This window comes from Chelonoidis abingdonii, chromosome 11, assembly GCF_003597395.2.
Source record: "Chelonoidis abingdonii isolate Lonesome George chromosome 11, CheloAbing_2.0, whole genome shotgun sequence".
Lineage (NCBI taxonomy): Eukaryota > Metazoa > Chordata > Testudines > Testudinidae > Chelonoidis > Chelonoidis abingdonii.
In genome coordinates, this window is record NC_133779.1 from 34,951,383 (window position 1) to 34,962,792 (window position 11,410).

Here is an 11,410-nt window from a genome sequence, read left to right on the forward strand (position 1 = left end):
GTGCTCGCTTCCAAGGGTTGTTTGAAGACGACACTGGCTGATCGGTAGGGTAGAGAGGTCAAACTGCAGAGGCAGATTCTTCCCTCGCTGCTGTAAATCAGGAATAAGTTGAGTGAGCGTGGAAGGAACAATAAAGATTCTCCGCTGCCCTGCAACTTGAATGATCTCCAGAGCAAAATGGGTGTGAAACGGGACCCAGCTGTCATATACGACTGTTTGCTACCTTGCTGTTGCCCTTCGTGAGACGAACCAGGGGTTAGGGCTGAGCTAGCCTAGAGCTCAGGAGACACAAGGTCAAGCCCTGCTTTACCACAACTGTCCTTTGTGTCCTTGGGTGCATCCCCTAATCTCCCAGTCCCCCCGCAGTACAATGGGGGTAACAGCATTGATGAATGGAAGGAGTTCAGATACGGTGGTGATGGGGGGCCAGATACCTACCACAGATAGTCATATTATTAGCAGGTATATTCCAGTAGCACCCAGAGGTGGTATGGACCCTGGGGTACCAGGTGCTGTCCAGACACACAGTGAGAGACTGTCCCAGCCCCAAGGATCTCACAGTCTATATAGACAAAGGCAGGAGGGGAAGCCCTTTGTCCAAGGTCACCCGGCAGCTCAGTTCCCGGCTCTGTGCCTCAGTTTCCCCCGTTTCGAGCAAGGCATGTCGTTTGACTACATGTCTGGATGGCGTCGAACACAATGAGATGCTGATGCCGAGTCGGGGGGCCTGAGTGTTGCTGTAGTGCCAAGAAGAAATACGGTGATCATCCCACGGGGGACATTGGCAAAAGTCACCTTAATATTGCTCCTGCTCACACTGCGATTCCTCTCCTCTCCCACCCATTTCCTTGTCTGAGCCTCTCCACCGCACCGTCCTTGCCTGCTGTTTCCCTGCCAAGGGAGCGTGTGCAGCAGTGCAGGAGAGGAAAGAGTCAGCTGGGGGGAGCAGGCAGCAGTTTTGCTGCTCCCCCGCTCTTGCCATGCATGGCAGGGAGGGGGCTATCTGCGGGCTGATCAAAACCGAGTGGTGCCGAGAGATCAGATCAGAAACTTGGTGGAAGCAGCAAAAAGCAGAGCCTGGCGCAAGCCATGGTTTAAAAAGGGAAGGCGAGGAGCAAGCACCAGCACGTCTGAGCACAACTGCTGCAGCACGGAGGAGAAACTCCCGGCAGGAGGCAACAGGACTATATCCAATCAGAGTCTGGTGGACCTGGTCACCTTCCTGCCTTCGGACGGCACCCAAGCCACCAGGATCGCTCTCACTATTGTCTACTCCACCGTCTGCACCCTCGGGGTGCTGGGCAACCTGCTGGTGTTCTTCCTCTTGGGCTCCAGGCACCACCGGAGAAAGTCCAGCGTGACTTTCTTCATGCTCAACCTGGCGGTGACCAACTTCCAGTTTGTCCTGACCTTGCCCTTCTGGGCGGGTGGACACGGCCCTGGATTTCAGCTGGCCCTTGGGCAAGCTCATGTGCAAGCTGATCTCCTCAGTCTCGGCCATGAATATGTACGCCAGCGTCTTCTTCCTCACTGCCATGAGCGTGACCCATTACTGCTCTGTGGTGTCATCCCTGAAGGCCAACCGGGGCTCCTCCTCCAGGCGTCTGGCTAAGGTGGCCAGTGCCATCATCTGGCTCTTTGCCGCCTTAGCCACCTTGCCACACGCCATCTTCTCCACCACCCACAGGGTCTCTGGGGATGAGCTCTGCCTGGTTAAGTTCCCAGAGCTGAAAGACCTCGACCCCCAGTTCCTGCTGGGCTTGTACCAGACCCAGAAGGTCCTGCTGGGCTTTGTCATCCCCTTGGCCATCATCTCGGCCTGCTACATCCTCCTCCTCCGGTTCCTGAGCAGGATGAGGATGAGCAGCAGCAACCCCAAGGCAAGGTCCCGGGTCACCAAATTGGTCACCATCGTGGTGCTCTCCTTCTTCCTCTGCTGGCTCCCCAACCAAGCCCTGACGGCCTGGGGCATCTTCATCAAATTCAACCTGGTGCCCTTCACTGAAGCTTTCTACAACACCCAGGCGTACATCTTCCCCATCACCGTGTGCCTGGCTCACACCAACAGCTGCCTCAACCCCATCCTGTACTGCCTGGTGAGAAGGGAGTTCCGAGAGGCGCTGAAGGGACTCTTGCTCAAGGTAACCCCTTCCTTTGGCAAACGTGCCAGCAAAGCCCACCCCAGGCAGGCTCAGCCCTGCTAGCAGAGAGGGAACTGCCTGAGCCTCTGTGCCGTGGGTGAAACGGCACTCATCTCAATTTAGAGGTATCATGGCTGAGGCACCAGATTAGGACCCAGGACAACTGGGGTCTCTCCCTGACTCTGGCCCTCCGTCTCCCTCCCACCTTTTGTCTGTCTTGCCTGTTTAGATTGCAAGCTCTCCGGGGCAGGGAATGTCTCCTGCTTTGTGTATGTACAGTGCCTAGCACAAAGGGGCTGCAGTCTCAATGGGGGTCACTAAGTGCTATCCGGATACATTTGGGGCAGTAGTGTCTGTTCATTCAGCTCCCTGCACTGGAGACTTTGGGGGCCCCGGAATACAAATAATGACACTAAAGGGGGAGCAGTGTGTGTGTGTAGTGGGGAATCTAGTCAGTCTTTAAAATTTATGTGGGATCCAAGTGTTTAAGGCACAAAATCCCTGGAGATCAGCTCTAGGCAGAGATTTTCCAAGCTAAGGGCTCTGGACTCCCGATTCCCATTCAAATGAATAGGAACTGAGTGTCTCAATCTCCTCTGGTTCGCTGAAAGTCACAGACTTATAGGGTAAAGAGAAGAGTTTCTAAGGCAGGGTGTTGGGGGGCGAGGGGGGAACGCCTCCCTACTGTTCTCCCTTTGAAGTCTTGCTTCGATGCCCCAAGCAAAGAAGGATTTCAGCACTCCGGACAGCGCCCGAAGAACCCTTGGGAAACTCCCAGCTGAGGCGAGAAACCCAAGACAGGCTGATCCTATGGACATGAATTTGTGCTTTGGCAACGGTTCTCCCCTGCCTGGGGGATCGAGGCCGGGGCAGTTCCCCCGAGCAGAGCTGGAGCTGGGAACCCAGCCATCCCTGCTCCGGATCGGGACCCAATTGCTTTGGGAAGTGGCGGTTCTGGGGGCAAAGAAGGGGATCTGCAATTGTGCAAGTGTTTCAATGGCGACAAAACCCAAGTCGTGTGTGAAAGTCTAACAGTAAAGTCATTAAAGAGTCCAGGGGTCTCGGCGCACAACTGGGGAAAGCAATCCTGCTCCTAGATGGCTGCTTGGCTGTGTGTGGGGGGGGGGTGTCGGTGAATGAAAACAAGTTAGCATGTGTGAGAGAGCATGCACACGCACACACTGATCCTGCAAACTGCCTGGCAGAGAAGACAAGTCCTGGTCCCACCAGCCCCCCTAAGCCCCTTTTCTCTGGCTTAACGCAGTGGGGGAGCAGGGAGTTGAAACCTGGCTCTTTGATCAGTCCCCGGGGGCTAGCGAGGCTTCTGAATGGTGGGGGGATGTCTCAAGCCCTGGCTCCGCAATCACAAACACAGCGGGGCAGGGGAGGATGGAGCCTTGATTGCAGGTTTCAAGACAAGTGTAATTGCAAGTGTGTGAATTAGACGACCAGGGCAACAGACCAAAATGCCTCTTCTGGCTGTCCTGGGGGGTTGGCTTTAGGCTGTAGGGACGCCTGCATCCCTGGGACCGGATGTCCTATAACCGGGTAGGCAGGAAAGGCAGTTGTGTAAAAGGCCCCTCACTGGCATAAACGAAAAGAGGCTCAAACTCCTGCACAAGCAGGCAACGGAGGGCAGGCAGCGCCAGCCCCTTGGGAACGTCCTAAGTCTTTGCTTCTTCCGAAAGCCATGAGCAGGCAGGCAGGCTCGTGTGTGTGTTATGGGTCAGGGTGAGCTGCCCCTGGGATCTCTCTCTCCATGGGCACTTCGTCCCAGGTGACAGGCCTCCTCTCTGAGTGAAACTCCCCACCGGACAGGCCACATCTGACTGGATCACCAGGGTACAGCACCCCTGCTGCTTCCCAACTGTATCACCTCCGGCTGCTCTAAACAGCTGCTAAATGCAGCGACAGAGAACAGCTTGTTCCAAGCAGAGCTGGGCTTCTCCAGCCATAGGAACATCACACTCTGTGAGAAAATGGCTAAAATAAGACTCCAAATGCATCTGATCTCACCTCATTCCTGTGCTGTCCTTGCCTACTTCTGTGGGTTCCACTTGGCCCAGCCACCTTGAGCTTCAGCTCAGCCAGACTCTTTCTTAGTCACTGTGGGACTCTGAGTTCCCAGGCTGTCCTCGATCCAATTAGTTTCTTGATCTTCCCGACACACTGAACCTGCTCCAGACTGGTTTGACTTCAAAGCAGTAGGCTCTCTGCTTTGTCCTTTAATTACTGGTGAGTGGTTAGCTCAGGGGTCGGCAACCTTTCAGAAGTGCTGTGCCGAGTCTTCATTTATTCACTCTGATTTAAGGTTTCATGTGCCAGTCATACATTTTAACTTTTTTAGAAGGTCTCTTTCTATAAGTCTATAATATAGAACTAAACTATTGTGGTATGTAAATAAGGGTTTTTAAAAGTTTAAGAAGCTTTATTTAAAATTAAATTAAAATGCAGAGCCCCCCCCCCCAACCGGTGGCCAGGACGCGGGCAGTGTGAGTGCCACTAAAATCAGCTCGTGTGCCGCCTTCGGCACGCGTGCCATAGGTTGCCTACCTCTAGGTTAGCTATTAGCGCAGCTGGGGTCCTTGGGAGGAGCCTCTGTGAGCCACAAAAATCATTGCAGCACCGTCTGTTTGTGATTTTATCGCGCTCGCTAGTGTTTTCCTTAAAGCCCCAGCTGCTGGAATGATGCGATTGCAGGAGAATCTCAGCTTCCAGAGGGAAAGGAAGTTTCAAGCCCGCGTGGTTGCAGAGACAAGCTTGACAACGTGACGCCAGGGTATCCAAACGGCTCAAAAGCCAAAGGGAAATAAAAAGAACTCAACATTTATTTATTCTCAAGCCATCACTCAATAATCTCACGGTGTTCTGGAGCTCTGGGCTCGGCCACACTGTCCTTGCGTCATGCTCTTTTACGCCATGACACTGCCACGTCTCCAGCCAGCGGCAGCATGGGGTGACACCCCGTTGTAAACGCTGTGTGCCCGGTCACAAGAACGTCAGCCTGGCTGGACTGATCTGACCTAAGGGCCATGACTAACACCAGATGCTTCAGAGGAAGTGGCAAGAAAACCCAGCTGTGGGATAACCTGCCCCTGGGAACCCTTCCTCACCCCCACTGATCGCTCTCTGTGACCCCATTCAGCACAATGGGCTGAATCCAGGTCAGAGTGTTTCAATGGAGTTTCAGGAGCTTCACTCAGATCTCTACTCCCTGGCCTGCCAGGGGCCTGGATGTTCTACCTCCTCCCGGCTTCCTGGAAGGTGAAGAAGCTGTCTCAGTCTCTCTTGCTCCAATCTGCCTTATGCACACCAAGCAGCCTGAGGAGGACCCATGTGTCTGGTGTGAGACCATTGTCCCAATGCTCCTGTCAGTGGAGCTGCACTGGCGAAGCTGAGCGTTGGGCCCCCAGCTATGTCAAATTACAGCCTAGACAGAGTCAACATTTCTGCATTTGGAAATCCAACCATTTTATCTAGATGCCTAAATGGAAGCTGTGAGGTTTTGAAAATGCATCTCTTAGGCCCTTGGCGTAACCCCCAAGAAAAGCCTGGGCACAAGTCTTTAGCTGGTATAATTCGCCGGAGCTCCACCAATGAACTCCAGCAGTTTGCACCAGCTGAGAATCTGACCCAGGGTTGGTAATGGGAATGGTGACAGCAGCAGGGTTCAGCAGTGAACGCACAGGAGAGGGGGTCAGAAGAGCTTGACTCTGTTCCTGACTCTACCAGAGTCTCACTGGGTGGCCTGGGGCAAGTCCTAGTCCCACTCTGTGCCTCAGTTTCCCCTCCATAAAAGGGGGATAAGGAGACTGACCTAGTGCGTAGGTAAGGCTTAATTGCTGTTGCTAAGCCCTGTGGGGTGGTCTTAGACTCCACTCCATCTCCTTTTATCTTTTGTCAGACATACCGTGTCAAGCACGGCAAGCCCTGAGACGCTGGGGGCTCTGCCATGCAGTCCAGCTCCCTTAACAACCGGAAGCCAACAGGCGCTTGTGTGGGAGGGCAGATGAACAGGAGAGGCTGGTGTCTGAATTAATGAAGCCACACAACAGAAATCACGAGTGGCTTTGACAGCAGAAGCCCTTGGCTGCTTGTAGATCAGGGGAGCCGCAACCTTTTAGATAAATGTAAAACCCAAATGTCAGAGCCCTGCTTCTAATTAAATATTTTATTGCTCGTCTCCGATCCCACCTGTGAACGTTATGTGTCACCCTTTGATGCGATCCCCATGTGAACGCACAGCTGTAGAAACAGCTTCCTCGCCTCCCTTTTGCTGTGGCCACAAATGGAGCTGATGGGTATCTACACACGCAGCTTTGCTCTGCTCAGTTCAAAGGGCTGCTGCAGGCAGCTGGGAAAACACCATCAAAGCCCTGGGTGGCTTAAGCGAGACTAATAAACAGCATCAGCGAACAGCCAAACCGCCTTGCACGTGACACTTCCCTGCAGCTCGAGAGGAAATTCTAAGCTGGAGATTAAAGTGATTGATTTGCGGTCTCCTTTGCTCCAGGGGTCAGAACTCTCTGCCCCAGGGAGTAGCTGCCATAAGGGGAGGGCCTGAAGGAGGGGCTGAGGGGGGAAAGGGCCTGAAGGAGGGGGCTGGGGGGGGGGGAAGGATGAAGAGGTCAAGGACCAAGCTGCAGCCTCAAACTCTCAGAGCCTGGCTCTTGTCTGGGTCCCTGAGGTGTAAATCGGGCGCAGCGCTGGACTTGTTCCCAGTCAGAGGAGAACCAGACCCTTCGCTTTGCTGTCACTGGCAAGTTTGAAGAGCCTAATTCTGCCAGCTGTTGGGTGCAGCTGGTGGGGGTAGGGTGCGGGCAGACTGGCCCTGCCTGGGGTCGAGCCCTTAGTGCTTGATCCTGCAGACGAGCTGAGCACTCTGGTCCCAGTCTAGCAAAGGGCTGAAATAGGAGTTTCCCTTCCAGCCCGTGCCTGGTGCTACTGACTGAGAGGGCTTTAGATGTGCTTGAAGTTCAACACATGCTTAAGTTCTATGCTGGGTCATAGCACCGTAGGGTCAGCCAGTCCAACCCCTGGCCGAGATGCAGGACTTGCTGGGTCCAAGACAGATGGCTCCAGCCTCCTTTTGAAAACCTCCAGCAAAGGAGCTTCCACAACCCCCCTCGGCAGCCTGGTCCATCGTCCGACTGCTTTTACAGAGAGGAAGTTTTTCCTGGGCAGGGCCAAGGTGCTCAGCGGCTGTAGGATTGGGCCCTAAATCAGACAATAGATTTTTAAATTCAATTGGGATTTTTTTTGTCTCCTTGCTTAAGAAACCCCCCATTTTTATCAATGTTTCTGAACTAAAAATCAATTCATTTCCCTATAGATTTCTCAATGGTCTTAAGCAAAGCAGATTTACAGAGGTAGGAAGCGGGAGGGAAACAGCCCCCACTCCCAACCAGCCGCACACCCGGAACACAACTGTGCAGAAAGCAGCCAGTCTCCTGGCCCTGGGGAAGCATCAGCCACTGGCCCGGAGTTCTGATCTCAGTGTCAAGCCGGAGTCACTTCCTGGCAATCAATGAGGTATACCGGGATCCCTGCGATCAGAATTCCCCACTGCGAGCGAGGAAGAGAGCTATCATCGGGCCAAATTCAAAGGTGGATCTAAGGGAATCTGAGCTGTGTAACTTACACTGACTTTCCACCTCAGCAGTGTGCTTGGTTCACGCCAGAGATGTCCTGGTGTGACTCCGGTTCTGTGGCATCCCACTGGTACATAAGGCTGCTGTGATTCAGTAGCTCACCCCACTCCTGATTCTCCACTGCCACATGGCTTGAGTTGTCATTAATGGGCACGCATAGGTGCATGGCGGGGAGGAATCAGCCCCCCAGACAGTCAAAACTTGAGTCTCTTTACCCCCAGTTGCCCCTCACCCATCACCTCCAGCTTAGCCCACCCATCCCTGTAATAATTTGCACCTTGCATCTGAGGATCTCAAAGCACTTTACTGACATTCGTTGATTAAGCCTTTACGACCCCACCTATGAAGCAGGTCAGACTCATTAACCCCATTTTGTAGATGGGGAAACAATTCACTCAAGTTCCCAAAGCAGGTCTAGCCAGGAACAGAACCCTTGACTGCCAGGCCCATGCCCTAGCCACTGGACCACACTGCCTCCTCAGGGCACATACATGGCTGGGTCGGCTAGGTGCGCTGCAGTGACCCGCACTGGTGTGGGATTCTACAGTCACCCTCCCTGGGACCTGCATGCAGGTCAGACAGGGACCTTGTAAAGCTATTCCAGCTGCATAAACAAACAGAAAAGCCCAGATGCCTTGTCTGGCGTAGGCAGCAATGCGCAGCCCGGAGAGTTATTTTCATATCACCATCTTCTCCATTCAGCTCTGCAAAGGGAGCAGAGATCAAAGGGAAGATGCAGCACCAGGAGATCACGGCAGAAAACACGCCAACCAAACAGGGCTGCTTTGATGTTGTATGAGACAGAGCGAGCGAAAGAGAGAACAACCCTACAACGAGGCCTTATCTACACTGGCAGCAGCCGGCAGGGTAGGCGTAGCTACCTTGCCGTGAAGGGCAGGCTGCAGCCATACTCTGGCATGTACCTACTGTGACAACATCTCACCTCTACCTTGGTGGGTCCTGCGCTTATTGGCAGATTTGCTCACCTCAAAGATTCACGCTGTGGGTCAGGAAACAGCCCAGAGACCTTCCCCTCTGGTAGAAGCCACAGTCCAGGTCAATTCTTCCTGTGTCTGATCAGGAATTGGGAGGTCTGGGGGGAACCCAGGCTGGCCCTCTGCTCAGGGTTCCAGCCTAGGGCCCTGTGGATCGCAGCTGTCTAGACTGCCCCCTGGAATAGCTGCACAACAGCTACAACTCCCTGGGCTACTTCCCCATGGCCTCCTCCCAACACCTTTGTCCTCACCACTGGACCTTCCTCCTGATGTCTGATAACGCTTGTACTCCTCAATCCTCCAACAGTTTGCCTCCTCACTCTCAGATTCTTGCTACCAGTTCAACCCCATCCCCTCCACTGGGCAGGCTGGAGTGAGTCCTTTTATAGCATCGGAGGAGCCTTCATTAGAGTCAGGTGCTTAACAGCCTCACCTGACTCCTAGCAGGTTAATTGGAGTCAGGTGTTCTCATTAGACCTGGAGCAGCCCCTGCTCTGGTCACTCCGGGAACAGAAAACTGCTTATCCAGTGGCCAGTATATCTTCTGTCTACTCCTCTGCTGTTCCCAACCAGCCTGGCTCTATCACATACGCACAGTGGTGAAAGTCTCTGGCAAGGGGAAGGCAGCGGGGAAAGGCTCGGGCAGTGGGGTTTCCAAAGGATCCCCACAGGGCTTTGCAAACCATGGGGGTGAGGTCACTGTTCACCACTGCAATGCAGCCTCCTCTGAGGTGGGCCACAGCAGCTGTTGAATAGACCCCAGCAACAGCAATATATAATGGCCCCAGCAAGAACAGTAATACCCAGCAAAGGTCTGGGCCTCCCCTGGGAATGCCAAGGATCTGGAAGCCCCTGCTTTTGCCTCTTCCTATGGGGTTAGTTAATAGCGGACTCCTGGTCGAAGTCCCTTCCTGGAGGAGACACGTGTGTTGCTGCCTCTAGTGGTGGTGAACCTCAACCTCTTTCAAAACTAGAGAACTAGCAAACTCAGCCCACGGCGTGCACTCTGTCCCAGGTGCTGCAGCATGGACCTTACACAGCACCCCTGCCTCCTGCTCAAATCCATTGGAAAAGGGGGTCAAATATTGGGATAGGTTGGGCTAAACCTCATTGGAACAAGGGAATGTAGCCACCACCCTTCATTTGGGCCCAAAGTAGGCAACAATGGGGGCTTCAAACCACAACAGAGGCTCAGGAATCAGAAACACATGGGCACAAGGGCCTCATGGGGTGTGTTTGCTGAAGTGGGGGGTGCCTGGGAGAGAAACAGCCCCAGTGAAGGCAGCAGCAAGGAAGGCACGACCCTTGGGAAAAGCCTAGAGAGTGCTTTTTGGGCAGAGGGCTGGCTGAAAGAGGCTTGGAGCTGCAAGCAAAGAAACTCCCTCCTGCTACTTGGTTCCACGTGTGCTCAGGGAAACAAGACATTTACCTGAATCCATCACTAGCAAAAACAACCTGCAAGGCCCATAACTTTGGCCAATCGCTTGGGTCAAAAGGGGTGACGGCATCACTGTGGGGCTCTCTGGCTGCTGGCTTGATGAACGCACCAATGGGGGTGGGGGTGGGGTTGAAGAGAGAGCCCACAGGGAAATAACAGAGCTAATCCCTCCAGGAGATGACACGGTCTCAGGGGAAGTTGCCTGTGATTTCAGTTTGATGGACGCTATCAGTGACAAATACTGCTCTGCCTTTGCTGGGGGCACCTCCCCTCTGTTTACTTCGTGCTCAGCATTAATCAAACCATCCCTCCCCCTTGGATCCAGTGTTCAGTGGATGGTGCCCAGGCCTGTGTTAAACAGTGAACGGATTACAGCGTTAAATCTGTATATCGGCCATTAAACCGATTTAAAGTCCAGCCAGTGTAGACCTGGCCTGAGTTCATTCCAATTAGTGATGGTGGCACGAGAAAGCAGGTGCCTATGGAGCATGTCAGTGGGATTGGCCTTTGGAGCCCACTTTCCCCATCAACCCGACTCCGGGATCTGGTCACTAGCAAGGACATGCTACACTCACCCTTTTGCTCACGGCGTTTCCACCAGCGGCCGGCAAACTATACAGATCTCTCCTGTTCCCCTGCAGAGACGCTTCTCCGAGGAGGAGGCGCGAACAGAAGTCCTTCCCTGGAGTCCTCAGTGCACCATCTGCGGATCTCCTTCACCTGGGAGAGGAGCTTCAGTAGTGCAGTGCTGGACACTATGGGAAGCCCTGTAGCCGGGGAGCTGTTTTGTCCCCACGATTCCACTGAAGTGGGACATGCCAGCCGCAGCCCCGAGAGAATACTTGTGCCCCCTGCACGGAGATGAAGAGCGACGAGGCTTTTTGGGGTTTCGACGCTGCTTTCCCTGCCCTCAGCTGCTTTTGAGCATTACGAGGGATCCGTTACTGTTCGTTGTCCGAAGCAAATCTTAGCGGCGGGGCTCTGCCAGGGGCTTGCTGGCTGGGCCTGTCTCTTAGCCAACGTTTTGCTACGTGCCAAGCGATCTGGGTCTCTAGGATAACGTGGCCGGGCTTGGGGAAAAACAGTTAGAGCGCTAACTAAGGGGAGAGCGGCTGCCAATGGGGCAGGCATTGGGAGAAAGCGAGGAGCCTTCTCCATCGATCACACCTCCCATCCCGGCCCTTC

At 53.9% G+C, this 11,410-nt stretch overlaps 1 pseudogene; it reads left to right on the forward strand.

Moving 5' to 3' along the window:
* Positions 1 to 980: 980 nt before the first annotated feature.
* Positions 981 to 2,242, forward strand: LOC116838141 (relaxin-3 receptor 1-like; annotated as a pseudogene).
* The last annotated feature ends 9,168 nt before the right edge of the window (positions 2,243 to 11,410 follow it).